This window comes from Prionailurus viverrinus, chromosome A1 (assembly GCF_022837055.1).
Source record: "Prionailurus viverrinus isolate Anna chromosome A1, UM_Priviv_1.0, whole genome shotgun sequence".
In the NCBI taxonomy this organism is placed as follows: Eukaryota; Metazoa; Chordata; class Mammalia; order Carnivora; family Felidae; genus Prionailurus; species Prionailurus viverrinus.
The window spans coordinates 204,387-220,607 of record NC_062561.1 but is presented as its reverse complement, the minus strand read 5'-3'; the positions used below and the strand labels follow the sequence as shown (position 1 = coordinate 220,607).

At 40.4% G+C, this 16,221-nt stretch overlaps 1 pseudogene; it reads left to right on the top strand.

The window, feature by feature from the left end:
* Window positions 1–4,980: 4,980 nt before the first annotated feature.
* LOC125170869 (pleckstrin homology domain-containing family B member 2-like) lies at window positions 4,981–5,847 on the top strand (annotated as a pseudogene).
* The last annotated feature ends 10,374 nt before the right edge of the window (window positions 5,848–16,221 follow it).

Genomic DNA, 16,221 nt, shown 5'->3' with positions numbered 1-16,221 from the left:
CCACCTGCCTGGGAAAGGAGCTTATGTTACAGTTGGCAAGGCTATTTCCTATAAGATGAACACCAATCAGCCACCCACTCTGTCTAGAGTCAGAGGAGGAGTTGTGGGGTGTGAAGTGGCAGCCCTCCACTGCTCTATCCCCGGAACATCAGCCAGGTGGGATGAATGTTGGGACCTGGTGACAAGATGAAGGCGATCTTTGACCTCCAAGTTCTTCATGCAAGAACTTAACAGGCTTGGTGACAGATGAGAAGAGATTGCTGATGTTTCAACTATTGACATCATCTTGGATCTCTTGCAGGCTACTGTCATTTATGTCTTATGTGCATTCTTAAAAAAAATTTTTTTTAACGTTTATTTATTATTGATAGAGAGACACAGATTGTGAGCAGGGGAGGGGTAGAGAGAGGGGGAAACATAGAATCCAAAGTAGGCTCCAGGCTCTGTGTGTCAGCACAGAATCCGATGCAGGGCTTGAACTCACAAACTGCAAGATCGTGACCTGGGCCGAAGTTGGTTGCTTAACCAACTAAGCCACCCAGGCTCATTCTGAATTTGCATCGCTGAGATATCTCCCTCAGGATCAGCAATGTCTGTTAGAGGTTGGAGCTGTCCTCTTCACTATGGAGCTGCCTGTCCCAGAACAGGTAGAGGATGGGGTTTGATACACACTACACCTCACTGCCTTGGGGGAGGGCCCTGTACTCTGAGCATGGTGCACATTGAGCAATGGAAGGACATTCAGGTTTAGGACAGCAGAATGCCCCAACATTCTTAACAGAAGAGTTCATGGGGCCATATCCTCCATCCTAGGTCTGCTTAAGGACAAATAAATAAATAAATAAAGCTCTCCAAAATAAATACATTTCATTTACATTTACCCAGCATAGAGAGAGGGAAGGAGGAGCAGAAATAGACTGAAGTCAGAGGGGCAACCCAGGCCAGATGGTATACAGCCTTGCAGTCACTTGAAGTTGAGACCTGAGATTAGCTTATTTGGCCATAGAATTACAAGGGAATTTGTTTTTGATTTCCTTCATGCCTTCCGTCTAGGGCTTCAGTTCTGGAAGCAGAGAACAGGCATCCCCTTTGGGTTCCACAGTGTGTGAGACTAAAGGGCGTGAATAAATGGCCGAGGTCTTCAGAGTTCCAGAGTTGTGGCAGCTGATGACAAGCTCAGAGTCATAAATCCATGGCCTGGAACAGATTTTAAAGGGTGGAGAAAGCAGACTGACTTTAGAGTTAGAATGCCTGGGTTGATGCCTTGGCATTGTTGGGCACCGGCTGTGTAACACCAGGCAAATTGCTTAGCCTCTCTGAGTCCTAGATTTCCCAACAATAAAATTAAAATAGTAATACCAGCCTTCTTCAACAGGTTTCTTGAGAGGATCAAATAGAATTAATGTATATGTGCTTAGATACTTTAAAGGGCTAAAATATTCTAAAATATTGTCACTACTTTTCAAGTCCCAGGCTCCTGAAACCCAACATTTTAAAGGCTCTTTTGGACTGCCTGAACAAAAGAAAACTTTCCTGAAACTGGCATACTGAATCTGGCAGGAAGAGGCTGACAGTGGCTGGGCAAGTTTCAGCACATTTCAGTTGACACATGGGGTCTTGTATGTAGGAAGATGCTCAATGGCTGCTTTTAGACTCCACTGAGGATAGAACTGGAGGAAACAGATTAAAATTATAGGAGGGAGTATGTGGGATAAACAATTATAATACAGCATTGTCAATAAAGGTGTGAACATAAGAGAGCTGATCCAGGAGCTTGTGGAGCTTTTCTTGTGTGTCTGTAAAAGGGAGAAAGCAATTTCCTTGGAAGTAGAAAAAGATAAATGACTACCCACTGTCCACATTTCAGCCAAGGATTCCTGAAGCAGAGGAAGATGCTTAATGAGAAACAAATGATTTAGTTGTTTGCAAGGCTTATTTTAACTCATTGTATTCAAATTTACTTTGCTTTCTTTTCAAAGGTAACTTATGGTCACCCAGTTTCATTGATTCACATCTTTAGGTCAATAAATTATTCCAAAGTTCTAGTCCAGTGATTTTCAGTCTTGGTGATGCAACAGAATCACTTAAGCAAATAGATGATAGATAGATAGACAATAGATCAATAGGTGGATAAACAGATATTTGCATGGCATCCCCAGACCTCTTGAGTCAGAATCTTCTAGAATCTGGGCTCAAGTATCAATATATTCCTAAAGCTCCACAGGTCACCCCGAAACATGGCTCAAGTTGAGGACCACAATGCCCTTCAAATCCTTCATTCTGCAATGCCAACATTGTAACCCTTGAACTCAGTTGTTTTAGAATTGTGTACTGCATTTTTGAACTGACTTTAAATACTGTTTTGGGGGGAAAGGCATGCACTCTTTCAAAGCAAGACTTGATTCTAAACTTGATTCTATAAATTTTATCAGGGGTGCCTGGGTGGCTCAGTCGGTTGTGTGTCTGACTTTGGCTCAGATCATGATCTCACAGCTCGTGAGTTCAAGCCCCACGCCGGGCTCTGTGCAGACAGCTCAGACTCTGGAGCCTGTTTTGGATTCTGTGTCTCCCTCTCTCTGCCCCTTCCCCACTCATGCTCTGTCTCTCTCTGCCTCTCAAAAATGAATAAACGTTAAATTTTTTTTTTAATTTTATCAAAAAACCCATCTAATTTCATGGTGATTCTATATAACTGATGGATAAGGGAAGATCTTGTATTTGGAGGAAGAAAACCCTTCTGACTGTAAAGGACTGTTATGAAGAAGTCATTTCACTCCCTCTGTGTTCCAGCCTGGGGCACATGTGGGGGTTAGGGCTGGGTGGTGAAGATATCTGTGTCTTTTGGCTTGAAATTCACTGGGTAGAAGCCAGTTTCCACTTATGTAGATGACAGCCAAAGGAGATGAAAGGAATGAAGAAAGCTGAGAAGTCTAATGGGAAGAACAGAAAAAGATGCTGGAGTTTCATCTCTGACAAGCTTTAAGTTAAAAGTCTCTTCAAAAAGGTCTTGGGGAAGTTGTAATTAAGGCTCCTCATACCAAGCTGTCAGGAGCTTCACCTTACTCTTCTCTGGGGTTCTATATGGACTCCCAGGATGTTTGCATGCCCAAGACAACATTGCAGGTGAATGCATACTTTTTCTACCATGCAAAAAGGACTCACTGGTAACAGTTCAAGATTGTAAGAAAATTTTTTATTGTTCCTCAGGTTTTGTATACCACTTTCCACATAATAACTAGGTAAGACTTGAAATTACTTTTTAAGGAGAATTTTTTCGTATATAAAAAGGAAACATTTTCCTGAGAGTTTGTGTTACACACATATGCTCACATTCTTGAAAGCTGACATTGTGTGGCATTCCCAAACCAAGCCTGTGAGATGATGGTAGAGCTCCAGGGTTTGTGTACTCTTGAGTGCAGGTTTTTGGTGCCCAACCTAGGGGGTGCCACTCATACACCCAATGTCAATACATGTCCTACGGTTGCACACTGCCTAATACGCGCAACTGTAGGCATGTGCGGAAGTGCTGAAACTCCAGGGCAGAATAGGGGCATAGGGCTGGAATCAAGAAGGACAACGCACAGCAATCTTACCCAGACAGAGTGCTGTGTAAGAGTAAGTTCTGACCTTGCTGCTTTGAACCCTGGTCATGAAAGTCATCTATAGAAAGAGGGACATATGGAATGATGTCAGCATTATGGCAGTGTAAGTCATTTTTCTTTTCTTTCCCCCTTTTAAGCAACTAAGTAGATAATCACTATGAACTCAAAACCCTCAACATCTATGCCAAAGGACCTGGGAGGACTCCTGCCCACCTATGCATTGAAAAATAAACAAAGAAGACCTCAGCAAGGGAGTCAGGGAAACTTCCCCACCCTCACTCACCAAAGTGGGGCAGGGGTGGGGCTTGGGGAAACCTGAAAAGTGCTGACCTGGGCAGATACTCACCGGTGAGACAGAATTTGTGGAGGTACAGCCTGTCTGAGGGGGAGATTCAAGCAAGATAGAGATGAGTTTGGATGCAGAGGAGAGGCAAGAACTCCAGAGCCACTCTCCTCCCCAGGATGACACTGCACAGGGCTAAGCTGTCCTTCTGTGGAGGAGGTGGAAAGCAGGGAATGAATGCCTGGGTATCCCAGTTGTGGGGGTTGCAGCTGGAGAAAACCCATTTTTATCTTCAGAAGTACCCTGATTTCTGAGGTAGGACCCTTATGACTTGGGAGAGGGAGAAAAGGAAGGAAATATCTTAAATACCAAAAGGTATTAAAGGAACTTGGTTCCTGCTGTCTGCTTCAGAACTTCAGCAGGAAGTCCTCCACAGGAAAACTGCACTTGAGGATCTCTCCATCAAGTCCACAGGCACACCCAATGCCCTGAGTGCTAAATCCACATCTCCCCCTATTGTTTGGCCAGCTGTCTGTATGCACTCTTGAGTGTGGCAGTGAAAACACGTTGGGTAATTGGATTTTCTTAGGAAAAATGGACCACTACCTGTGGGCAAAGTAAAAACCACAAACTAGAGTTATAGTGCCACCTCTTGGAAAACAAGAGAGAGGTTTCCTGCAGCCAGCCTGATGAATTATAGGAAGAAGAAAAAAAAAACACAAAGTTTAAGGATTTGGCCACAAAAGAGATCAAAAGAAGTGGAACACGTTTATCCATAATAAGCCTAGGAAACCTCAGAAAAGCAACACCAAGGAACAGTACCCCATCTGAATATAACCAGTAAAGATACTTCAAATGTGAAAGCAGCAATGCAGAAATACAAGGAACTTTAAAAATCTAGAAAGCAAGCCATTGCCAAAAGATACCAATAATTCTCTAACAATCGAGCCCAAAGACACTTTAATAAAGATCTAGCTAATAAAGAATTCAAAATAGTGTATTGAAGAAACTCAACAGGCTGTAAGAAAACTTAGAAATACAGCTCAATGGCCCAGCCCTGCTTCAATGCTCTGCAGCTGCAGCCGGATAGTTTGCAGGTAGAAAGATGGTGTTTGTAAAGAGCGGATGGTTGCTGCGACAGAGTACTATTTTGAAGCATTGGGAGAAGAATTGGTTTGACCTGTGGTCAGATGGTTACCTGATCTATTATGATAACTAAACTTGGCAAAGTGTTGAAGACAAGGTCCACATGCCAGTGGACTTTATCAACATCTGCATGGGGCATGAGTGTCAGGATACTCAGCCTCCAGATGGGAAACCAAAAGACTGTACGCTGAAGATTGTTTGCTGAGATGGGAAAACCATGCGTCTTTGTGCAGAAAGCACAGAGGATTGTTTGGCCTGGAAATTTACACTCCAGGATTCCAGGACAAACACAGCTTATGTTGGCTCAGAAGTCCTGTATGATAAGACAGCCATGACTTCTTCCTCTCCTCCTCTCACAGCCTATGGGACACCAACCTCTGAGGCATATGGCTATGGTCCATACAGTGGTGCATAGCCTCCAGGAACTCAAGCTATCTATTGTTCTGTATCCTGCCAGTACCCACATGAAGGACTTTATGGACTACAGCCTGCCAACCAAGTCATCATTCGGGAGTGGTATCGAGACAGTGACAGTGATCTGGCACTGGACATGGTGGCCATAACTGCCACTGGCATGGCCTTAGGCTCTCTGGTCTGGGTCTTCTAGAGTCCTTCAGATCTGGATGTGCATAGCTTCTGATACCCTGTGTGCAATAATATAATTTGCAGGGCATTTCTGTTGGTGATAAATGTTTTTAATAATAGTTTAATTGTTCTTTTGAAAGTGATGACATCATAGTTCTAACTAATCCATACACGTACTGTAGAGAAGGCTTCTGACTTGTGTTTAGCTAAAACATGGACTCTCTGGGGCACTGGCTCGTTCCAGGAGTTTCTTTCTAGAACTCTTGGAATACCTTATTTTGGCTACACCTGTTTAGAATGGCATTTTCTTTTCAGAGTTAGGTATAGTGCTTAAGGGATAATTTAGTGTTCTGCTAATATATGGTGACACATGTGTGAGTGGTATGGCAAGGAGGACTATAGCTTCTTTCTGTTGAACATTGAACTTTGAAATCTCGGATCAGAGCTGGCTGCATGTAACTTCAGGAGTTGTGGGCTGGTAAGCAACCAGGAACTTCCCTGAGGCAGTGGGGTGGTATCCCCAGGACCTCTGGGGCCAGCAAGGCTGACTACTCAGGATGATGGGGGAGGGTCAGCCCCCCTCCCCGCACCCCCTGCCCTGCCTCCTCTTAGAATGATGCTTCTTCATTTTATTCTTTGTTTTTTTGGTAGCGATCCTTGGAAAATATCCCACATTAGGAATTGGCTTGAGCCTCAAAGTTTTATCCTTTAAAACTTGAAGAACGCAAAAACGGTTTCAAGTATGTGGAAGTAGATGTGCTTTATTCAGAGATGACCCTATGTTTTTAGTGTCTGCTTTGAGTATTTTTGTTGCCACATCAGCCTACTTATAGCTTTTTTTTCTACTTGTTGAGAAAGTGATATTAAAAGAGTGGTGAGGAAATGGAATGAGGGCCATAGTTATAGTGTTACTGTGTCAGGCCTCTAGAGATTGCACTGTGCAGAGGGTGCTCTTTTCCTCTCTTCTGTCCTTCTGAAGAGCAGGTGTCCTGCTTTGTGCAGGACTGGGGCACTGTCACTCTCCCCCAAGCACTGGGGTTCATGGAGCCCTGGTGGTGGCATAGTGGGGGCCCTTGGAACCATGGCTGTGGGGGAGACTCAGGTTATAGATGGGAAATGATGCCTAAGGACATGAATGGCCTTCTGTCAAGATATTACTAAACTTGACCAGGACACGGGCTTTGTTTTTATTCCTGATACAGAAGCTTAAACCATGTAATTTTGAGCCCCAGCTATGTGTGAAACTCTAGAAAACCAATAATCCTGCACTTCTGTTATTTCCTTATGCGAATTTGTAAAGCCCATAATTAGTTCGGTCTTCTGTCCCGCAGGCTTTAAACAATGTACTTCTACCAAGGCAGTTTAGCGCAGTAATAGTTCCTGACCCAACATCCCAAAATACATTCCCTACTAGCACAAATTCTGTTTTTATTTTCTGTGGCCAATTTTATAGGTCAACTGACTCCATCTCTGAGCAGACTTAAAGAGATCTCCATATGAAGCCATATGCCAAATGACCCTGATGGTGACCACAGTCAGGTCTGTTTTCCTGGGCAGTTCTGCTGAACTTACTGACACTGTAGAGTCTGTTTCTAGTTGAAAGGATGTGCACTTGACTATCATCCTTTGGGATATTTGAGATGTTGGAAAATTGCCAGATGTGCTGTGTGACAATATTGGTTTTGATGGTAAAAAATGTTGCTTTAATGATTTTACATCCTGTAGAGTAAGAATGGCTTTGTTTATATGATAGTCATTATTAGAGCTGTATACTTTACTAACAAAATATTAAAGTGTTTAATGTGGCATTAGGGTATTAATTTTGAACTTGGAGTTATTGGAACCACAGAGTACTTAGTTATGTCACTGAAATGCCTGGAAAGCAGAGTCCCCCTCTGACGGAAGGGAGAGGTATGAACTGAGTCTTGGGCACACGTGTGTGCACTCTGTTGGCCAGCCCTATTGGGAAGACATAGTTGAACCTGGAAATTCAGTGTTGCCGGTGACTTGATGCTGATAGCAAATGCATAGTAGGTATAAAGATGGGCTGAGAGATTTCATTTCCTTGGTCCAATTTCTGTAGATGCCAGCTTTGTAATCACCTCAATTTAGGTAATCCTAAATCAAGAAGTTAGTTGAGGTGGAAGAAACTTGTTCAGGTGTGAGTAAGCGTTTCACTTTCATGTGTACTTCAATATAATGTGCCTGGAAGAAGTTGGCCACTGACATTGCACACATGCCAAGCTGACTGGTTTTTTTAGTTACTGGAGTGAACTTCAGGATCCTAGATTGTAAAGAGAAGGGAAAGACCAGTGGCTGTGTTTCAGATGATCATCCTGAAACAGGCCAGACCTGGACCCAAGACCTGGATCATAAGAAGAAGTTCCTACAGTTGAAATGAACGGCCCAAGTTTATTTTCTACATCAGTTACAATCCTGTTTAATTTTTCTTTCTCCTTCCCAAGTTTATGTAGACACAGCCACAGAATGCAGTTCTATTTCCCACCTCCCCCAGAATTGATTTTCTGATTGCTTTCCTCTCATGTTCTCTAGTGCCCACAGAACCTATTTTTTCCTGTATATGCAAATTGTATGTTTAGAAGTGAAAATGTTAATACATTAAATGATTAACCTAAAAAAAAGAAATACAGCACAATGAGATTAGGAAAAAGATACATGAACAAAATGAGCTCTTTACAAAAGAGATTAAATAACCACTAAAAAACCAAACAGAAATCCTGAGGCTGAAGAATTCAATGAATGAGATGAAGAATGCAGTAGAGAGCCTCTGAGGTAGAGTAGAGCAGATGGAAGATAGAATAAGTGACTTGGAAGAAGAAATTTTGAAATAACACACAAGAAAAAGAAGAGAAAAGAATAAGGATGAGGGGTGCCTGGGTGACTCAGTCGGTTAAGTGTCTGATTCTTGATTTTGACTCAGGTCATATTCTCATGGTTCATGAGATTGAGTCCGACAGTGCAGGAACTGATTGGGATTCTCTCTCTCCCCCTCCTTCTCTGCTCCTCCCCTGATCATACTCTCTTTCCCTCTCTTTCTATAAGTAAGTAAATTTAAAAAAAGGATAAGAATGAGCAAATGCCTTCCCCCACAAAACCTGTGTGATCAATGAGACTCAATCAAAAAGGCAAACATTTGAATAATTGGGATTCCAGAAGGAGAAGAGAGGGAGAAGAGAGCAGAACATTTATTTAAAGAAATAATAGCTGAAAACTTCCCTGGGGAAAGAGTGAAACATCGAAGTTCAAAAAGCTAATAGGTCAAACACAGGCAGCAAATTCCTTGACCTCAGCAGGGGCAACTTCTTACTAGGCATGTCACCAAAGGCAAGGGAAACAAAAGCAAACATGAACTATTGGGACTTCATCAAGATAAAAAGCTTCTACACAGTGGAAGAAACAATCAGCAAAACTAAAAGGCAGCCTATGGAATGGGAGAAGATTTTTGCAAATGACATATATGATAAAGGGTTAGTATCCAAAATTTATAAAGAACTTATAAAACTCAACACCCCCCCAAAAAAAACCCAGTTAAGAAATGGGCAGAATGGGGCGCCTGGGTGGCGCAGTCGGTTAAGCGTCAGACTTCAGCCAGGTCACGATCTCGCGGTCCGTGAGTTCGAGCCCCGCGTCAGGCTCTGGGCTGATGGCTCAGAGCCTGGAGCCTGTTTCGGATTCTGTGTCTCCCTCTCTCTCTGCCCCTCCCCCGTTCATGCTCTGTCTCTCTCTGTCCCAAAAATAAATAAACGTTGAAAAAAAAAATTAAAAAAAAAAAAAAAAGAAATGGGCAGAAGACATGAACAGACATTTTTACAAAGAAGCATCCAGATGGCTAAGATACATAGGAGAAGATGCTCAACATCACTCATCATCAGAGAAATAGAAATCAAAACCACAATGAAATACCACCTCTCACTGGTCACAAAGGCTAAAATTAACCACTTGGCAAACAACAGATATTGACAAGGATGTGGAGAAAGGGGAACCCTATTGCACTGTTGGTAGGAATGCAAACTGGTGCAGCCATTATGGAAAACAGTATGGAAGTTCCTCAAAAAATTAAAAATAGAACTACCTTATGACCCATCAATTGCACTACTAGGAATTTATCCAAAGGATACAAAAATTCTGTTTCAAAGGGGCACATGCACCCCAATGTTTATAGCAGTGCTGTCAACAATAGCCAAATTATGGAAAGACCCAAAATGTTAATTGTCTGATGAATGTATAAAAAAGATGTGGTATACACACACGCGCACATGCACATGCACACACACACACACACACATACACAGTGGAATACTACTCAGTGATGAAAAAAATGAAATCTTGCCATTTGCAACAACGTGGGTGGAACTGGAGGTATGCTAAGTGAAATAAGTCAGTCAGAGAAAGACAAATATCATATGATTTAACTCGTATGTGGAATTTGAGAAATTCAACAGGTGAACATAGAGTAAGTGAAGGAACAATAATATAAAAACAGAGAGGGAGGCAAAGAGTACATTAAAATAATTCTTTTAATGTACTCTTGAATTTGATTTGCTTGAGATCTTGAGATCTTGAGATCTTGTTGAGAAATTCTGCACCCATGTTCATCAGGGATATTGGCCTGTAATTCTTTTTAAAGTGGGGTCTTTGCCTGGTTTTGGAACTAAGGCAAATCTGGCTCTGTAGAATGAGTTTGGAAGTTTTCCTTCTATTTCTGTTTTTTGGAACAGTTTGAGAATAGGTATTAACTCTTCTTTAAATGTCTGGTAGAATTCCCCTGGGAAGTCATCTGGCCCAGGACTCTGGTTTCTTGGGCGATTTTTGACTACTGATTCAATTTCTTTGCCAGTTATGGAGTTTGTTCAAATTTTCTATTTCTCCCAGTTTCAATTTTGGTAGATTGTGAGTTTCTAGGAATTTGTCCATTTCTTCCAGATTGCCTAGTTTGTTGGCATATAATTTTTCATAGTATTCTCTTATAATTGTTTGTATATCTGTCGTGTTGATTATGATCTCTCCTCTTTCATTCATAATTTTATCTCTTTGGGTCCTTTCTCTTCACTTTTTGGTAAGTCTGGCTAGGGGGTTATCAATTTTGTTAATTCTTTCAAAGAACCAGCTCTTAGTTTAGCTGATATCTTCTACTTTTTTTTGTTTATATATCATTTTTTTTCCTGCTCTAATCTTTATTATTTCCCTTCTTCTGCTGGCTTTATGCTTTGTTTGCTGTTCCTTATCTAGCTCCTTTATGCGTAAGGTTAGGTTGTGTATTTGGGATCTTTCTTGCTTCTTGAGATAGGCCTGAATTACAATATATTCCCTTGGGATGCCCAGGTGGCTCAGTCTGTTAAGCATCTGACTTCAGCTCAGGTCATGATCTCGTTGTTCACAAATTCGAGCCCTGTGCTGGATTCTGTGCTGATAGTCTGCTTCAGATTTTGTGTCTGCCTCTCTCTCTGCCCCTACCCCACTCATGCTCTGGCTCTCTCTCTCTTTCTGAAAAATAAACAAACATTAAAAAAAAATTTATACAATATATTTCTGTCTTAGGATTGCCTTTGCTGCATCCCAAAGGGTTTAGACTGTTGTGTTTTCATTTTCAGTTGCTTCCATGTATTTTTAAAAATTCCTTTAATTTCCTGGTTAACCAATTCATTATTTAGTAGGATGTTCTTTAACCTCCATGTATTTGTGGACTTCCCAAATGTTTTCTTGTGGACTTCAAGTTTCGTAGTGTTATGATCTGAAAATATGAATGGTATGATCTTGGTCTTTTCGTATTTGATAAGGGCTGATTTGTAACCCAATATGTGATCTATTCTGGAGAATGTTCCATGTGCTCTTGAGAAGAATGTGTATTCTGTTGCTTTAGGATGAAATGTTTTGAATATATCTACTAAGTCCATCTATTCCAGTGTGTGATTCAAAGTCATTGTTTCCTTGATTTTCTGCTCAGATGATCCATTCCTTGTTGTAAGTGGGTGTTAAAAGTCCCCTAATACTCTGGTATTATGATGAATGAGGTTCTTTATGTTTGTTACTAATTGATTTATATATTTAGTTCTGCCAAGTTGGGGGCATAAATATTTACAATTGTCAGATCTTCTTGATGGATAGACCCCTCAATTATGATGTAATGCCCTTCTTGTTACAATCTTTGTTTCAAAATCTAGTTTTCTAATGTAAGTATGGTTACTCTGGCTTTCTTTTTATGTCTATCAGCATGATAGATGGTTCTCCATCCCTTCACTTTATATCTGCAGGTCTCTTTAGGTCTAAAGTGAGTCTTTCTTAGGTATAATATAGATGGGTATTGCTTTTTTTTATCCATTGTCATACCCTATGTCTTTTGATTAGAGCTTTTATTCCATTTACATTCAGAGTTATTAGTGAAAGATATGAATTTGGTGCCATTGTGTTAACTTATAGAGTTGGTGTTTCTGGTGATGCTCTCTGGCCCTTTATAGTCTTTGTTGCTTTGGTCTTTTTTAAATTTTTTCTTCACTCAAAGAGTTCCCCTGAAAATTTCTTTCAGGCCTGGTTTAGTGTTCACAAATTCCCTTAGTTTTTGTTTGTCTGGGAAACTCTTTACCTCTCCTTCTATTCTGAATGGTAGCCTTGTTGGATAAAGAATTCTTGTCTGCATATTTTTCCTTTTCAGAACATTGAATATTTCCTGACAATCCCTTCTGGCCTGCCAAGTTTCAGTGGACAGGTCTACTGCTGACCATATGTCTACTCTACTCTTGTTGGTTAAGGACATTTTGTCCCTAGCTGCTTTCAGAATTCTCTTTATCTTTGTGTTTTGTAAGGTTTCCTGTGATATGTTTTGGTGTAGACCTGCTTTTGTTGCTTTTGAGGGGATTTCCCTGTAATTCTTGGACTTCAATGCTTTTTTCCTTCCACAGATTAAGGAAGTTCAAATAAACCTGCTTCTTTTCCCAGCTCTTCCTATGGGACTCTTATGCTGTAGATATTATTGTGCTTTATGTAATAGCTGGGTTCTACCTTCATGATCTAATAGTTTTTGTTCCGCCTTCTTTTCAGCTTCATTATTTTCTATAATTTTATGTTCTATCACCCATTCTCTTCTCTGCTTCTTCAATCCTTGTTGTGACTATATATCCAGTAAGCTTTGCATTTCAGTGATAGCTTTTTTTTTTTTTATTTCGGCCTGACTAGTTTTTTAGGTCTTTTATCTCTACAGCAAAGGTTTCTCTAGTGTCTTCTATGCCTTTCTCAAGTCCAGCTAGTATTCTTATGACTGCTGTTGTAAATTTTTGTTCAGATATATTGCTTATATATGTCTTGAGCAAATCCTTGGCTGTGATTTCTTCTTGACCTTTCTTTTGGGGAGAATTCCTCTGTCTTATCATTTTGGCTGTTTCTGTCTTTTGTGTGTTTTAAAAACTTGTTATGTTTCCTGAATCTGAGAGTACTGCTATATTAAAAGGGGCCATACACTGCCCAGGGCCTTGTACTTCAGGAAAGTGTTTCTGGTGTATGTTGTGTGCACTTTGCTGTTGTGTTTTGGCTGCTCTTTCCCACTGGTCAGTCCTCTGCAGAGGTCCTCCTAGCTTGCAGTGGGGAGTATTTGGAACTTTAATTAGGTATGTTTTAATTTGTTTGTTAAAATAAGCCTAGAAAAAAAGGCCTGATTTCCCCACTAAAAAAAAAGAAAAAAAATAAGGAAAGGAATGAAAAAAAACCCTAAACAGACAATTAAAAAAAAAAACAAGTATAAACCCGATTCCAAAGAAAAAGTAAGGGAAAGAAAAAGAAAAGAAAACAGAACAGAAAGAAAAAAGAGAAAAGGGAAAAAAAGAGAAAAAAGGAAAAAAAAAGAGAAAAGGAAATGAACAAACAAAAAACTGTAAGCCTGGTTTCAAAGGGGAAAAAAAAAGAAGTAGAAGAAAAGAAAAAAATTAAGCCTTGTCCTATTTCCACAAGAACCGCAGGTGATGCTTTGAAGCACTCTATGGTAGTAGACTTGGTGCATGCAGGGTGCTGCCTGTGCTGATCTTCTGGAGAAGTCTGCTGCACTAAGAGTCAGACCTGCCCCAGTAAATACGCAGTTGCCAGGCACAGGGGTTTGGGATTTGGTGTCAGCAGTTCCCACCTCCACTGAGGGCTGCTCTGTTGCTCTCTAAAGTCCCATCATGTTGGTAGTAAGGGGGGGGAAATGGCTCCACCTACTCTCTTGTCCTTGGACAGAGGATCTCACACCCATTCTGTTCAGTAAGCCCTCACAGAATAGCAAGGGCAGTCAGTGTGTCCTGGTCCACATATTCGGCATGGAGCTGGGATTCAAAACTTGAAATCTTTACCCGGCACCATTTGGACCCACCCCCCTCCTCCAGAGTAGAGCCTCCCCACAATGCGTCTGATGTCCTTTGTCCAAGAAAAATGATCCCATGCCTGTGCAGTGCACGGAATCTATGGTGTAGCACAGCAAAAAGCAGCAACCAGGTTATCTGCCCTCTGCATGCCCCTCTGTCCCCTGCTGATGAAAGGCCTTTGGCTGGTGCCTGCAGGGTCTTTTGGCCTTGGAGAGGCAGTATACCCACTTCCAAAGGTACTCCAGGAAGGGAGTGCTATGCACTCTGGGGCCAGTGTCCTCCTTCTCCCCTGGAGTGCATGCCACAGCTTCACTCCAAAGTCTCACACTTCCAAAAGCTCAGAATTTGAACTCCAAACGTTGTTTGCAACGTGACACTCAGTACCTCTTGCTCCCCAGTCCGTGGTCTGGAGAGGTTTTCCTCTTGGGTGAACCCAATGCTGCACTCTCTCAACCCCTCTCTCTTTCTCTTCCTTTTGCCTCTCTATGGAATGGGTTCTCTCCCCTCCACAGTACAGCTGTTTTTCTCTCTCCCAATTCACATCCGTGTACCTCTACCTGCCATGCTGTCTCCCTCCAACTGTGGAGATCCTTCTGCCAGTCTATAGATGGATTTCCTGGGTATTCTAGGTGATCTGACCTCAATACTACTTTGCTTGAGGGACAAGAAAAGCCCAGGGTCTTCATACTTCTCCACCACCTTAACTCCTCTCCCTCTCCTCTTTCATTTCTGATTTCATTTATTTGGGTCTTTTCTTTTTTCTTTATGAGTACGGCTAAAGGTTCATCATTTTGTTTATCTTTTCACAGAGCCAGCTCTTTGTTTCATTCTTTTATTATTATTTTTTTTTACTTTCCCTTTCTTTCCTTTTTTTTTTTCTTTTAGTTTTTTTTTTTTTTTCATTTATTTCTGCTCTGGTCTTTGTTATTTAATTATTTCCTTCCTTTACTAACTTTGAGCTTTGTTTTGTTCTTCTTTTCTAGTTTCTTTAGGTATATGGTTAGATTATTTACTTGAGATTTTCTTGTTTCTTGAGGTAGGATTTTGTCATTATATATTTCACTCTTAGCACTACTTTCACTGTGTCCCAAAGATTTTGGACTGTTATGTTTTCATTTTCATTTGTCTCCATGTATTTTTTTAAATTTCTTCTTTAATTTCTTTGTTTACTCATTGGTTGTTTCATAGCATGTTGTTTAGCCTCCACGTTTGTGTTTTTTCCAGTGTTTATCTTGTAATTGATTTCTAGTTTCAAAGCATTGTGGTTGGTTGGGATGAGCACTGGGTGTGGCTCATGTAAGTGATGTATCACATGAATCCACTCCTGAAGCCAAGAGCACACTGTATACACTTATGTTAGCTAATTTGACAATAAATTATATTTAAAAATTAAAATAATAAACAAGGATATAAAGTCACACAAAAAAGCATTGTGGTTGGAAAAAATGCTTAATATAATTTCAACTTTCTTAAATTTATTGAGACTTGTTTTGTGGCCTAACATGTAATCTATTCTGCAAAATGTTCCATGTGCACTTGAAAAAATTATATTTTGCTGTTTTGGGATGGAATGTTCTGTATTACCTGCTAGGTCCATCTAATGTTTTGTTGAGAGGAACTGTTTCCTTATTCATTTTCTGTCTGGATGATCTATCCATTGATTTAAGTGGGGTGTTAAAGTCCCCTGGTATTATTGTATAACTGTCAATTTCTCTTTTTATATCTGTTAATATTTGATTTATATTATTTAGGGGTGCTCCCATTTTGGGTGCATAGATATTTACAATTGTTATATCCTTTTGCTAGATTCACCTCTTTGTCATTATGTAGTGCCCTTTCTCTTGTTACAGTCTTTGTTTTAAAGTCAATTTTGTCTGATCAAATATTGCTACCAATATTTTCTTTTTTTTTCACTTCCATTTGCAAGGAATATCTTTTTCCATCCTTTCATTTTCTGTCTATACTTGTCTTTATGTCTGAAATGAGTCCCTTGTAGGCAGCATATGGATGGGTCTTATGTTTTTATTTTAATCTAGTCTATTACCTTATGTCTTTTGATTAGAGCATTTAGACCATGTAAATTTAAATTAATTATTGATAGTATGTACTTATTGCTATTTATTGAATTGTTTTCTGGTTGTTTTTGTAGTTCTTATTTGTTTTTTCCTTCTTCTCTTGCTCTCTTTCCTTGTGATTGATGACTTTTTAAATGTAATGCTTGGCTTTCTTTCTATTTATTTTTTGCTATTATATGATT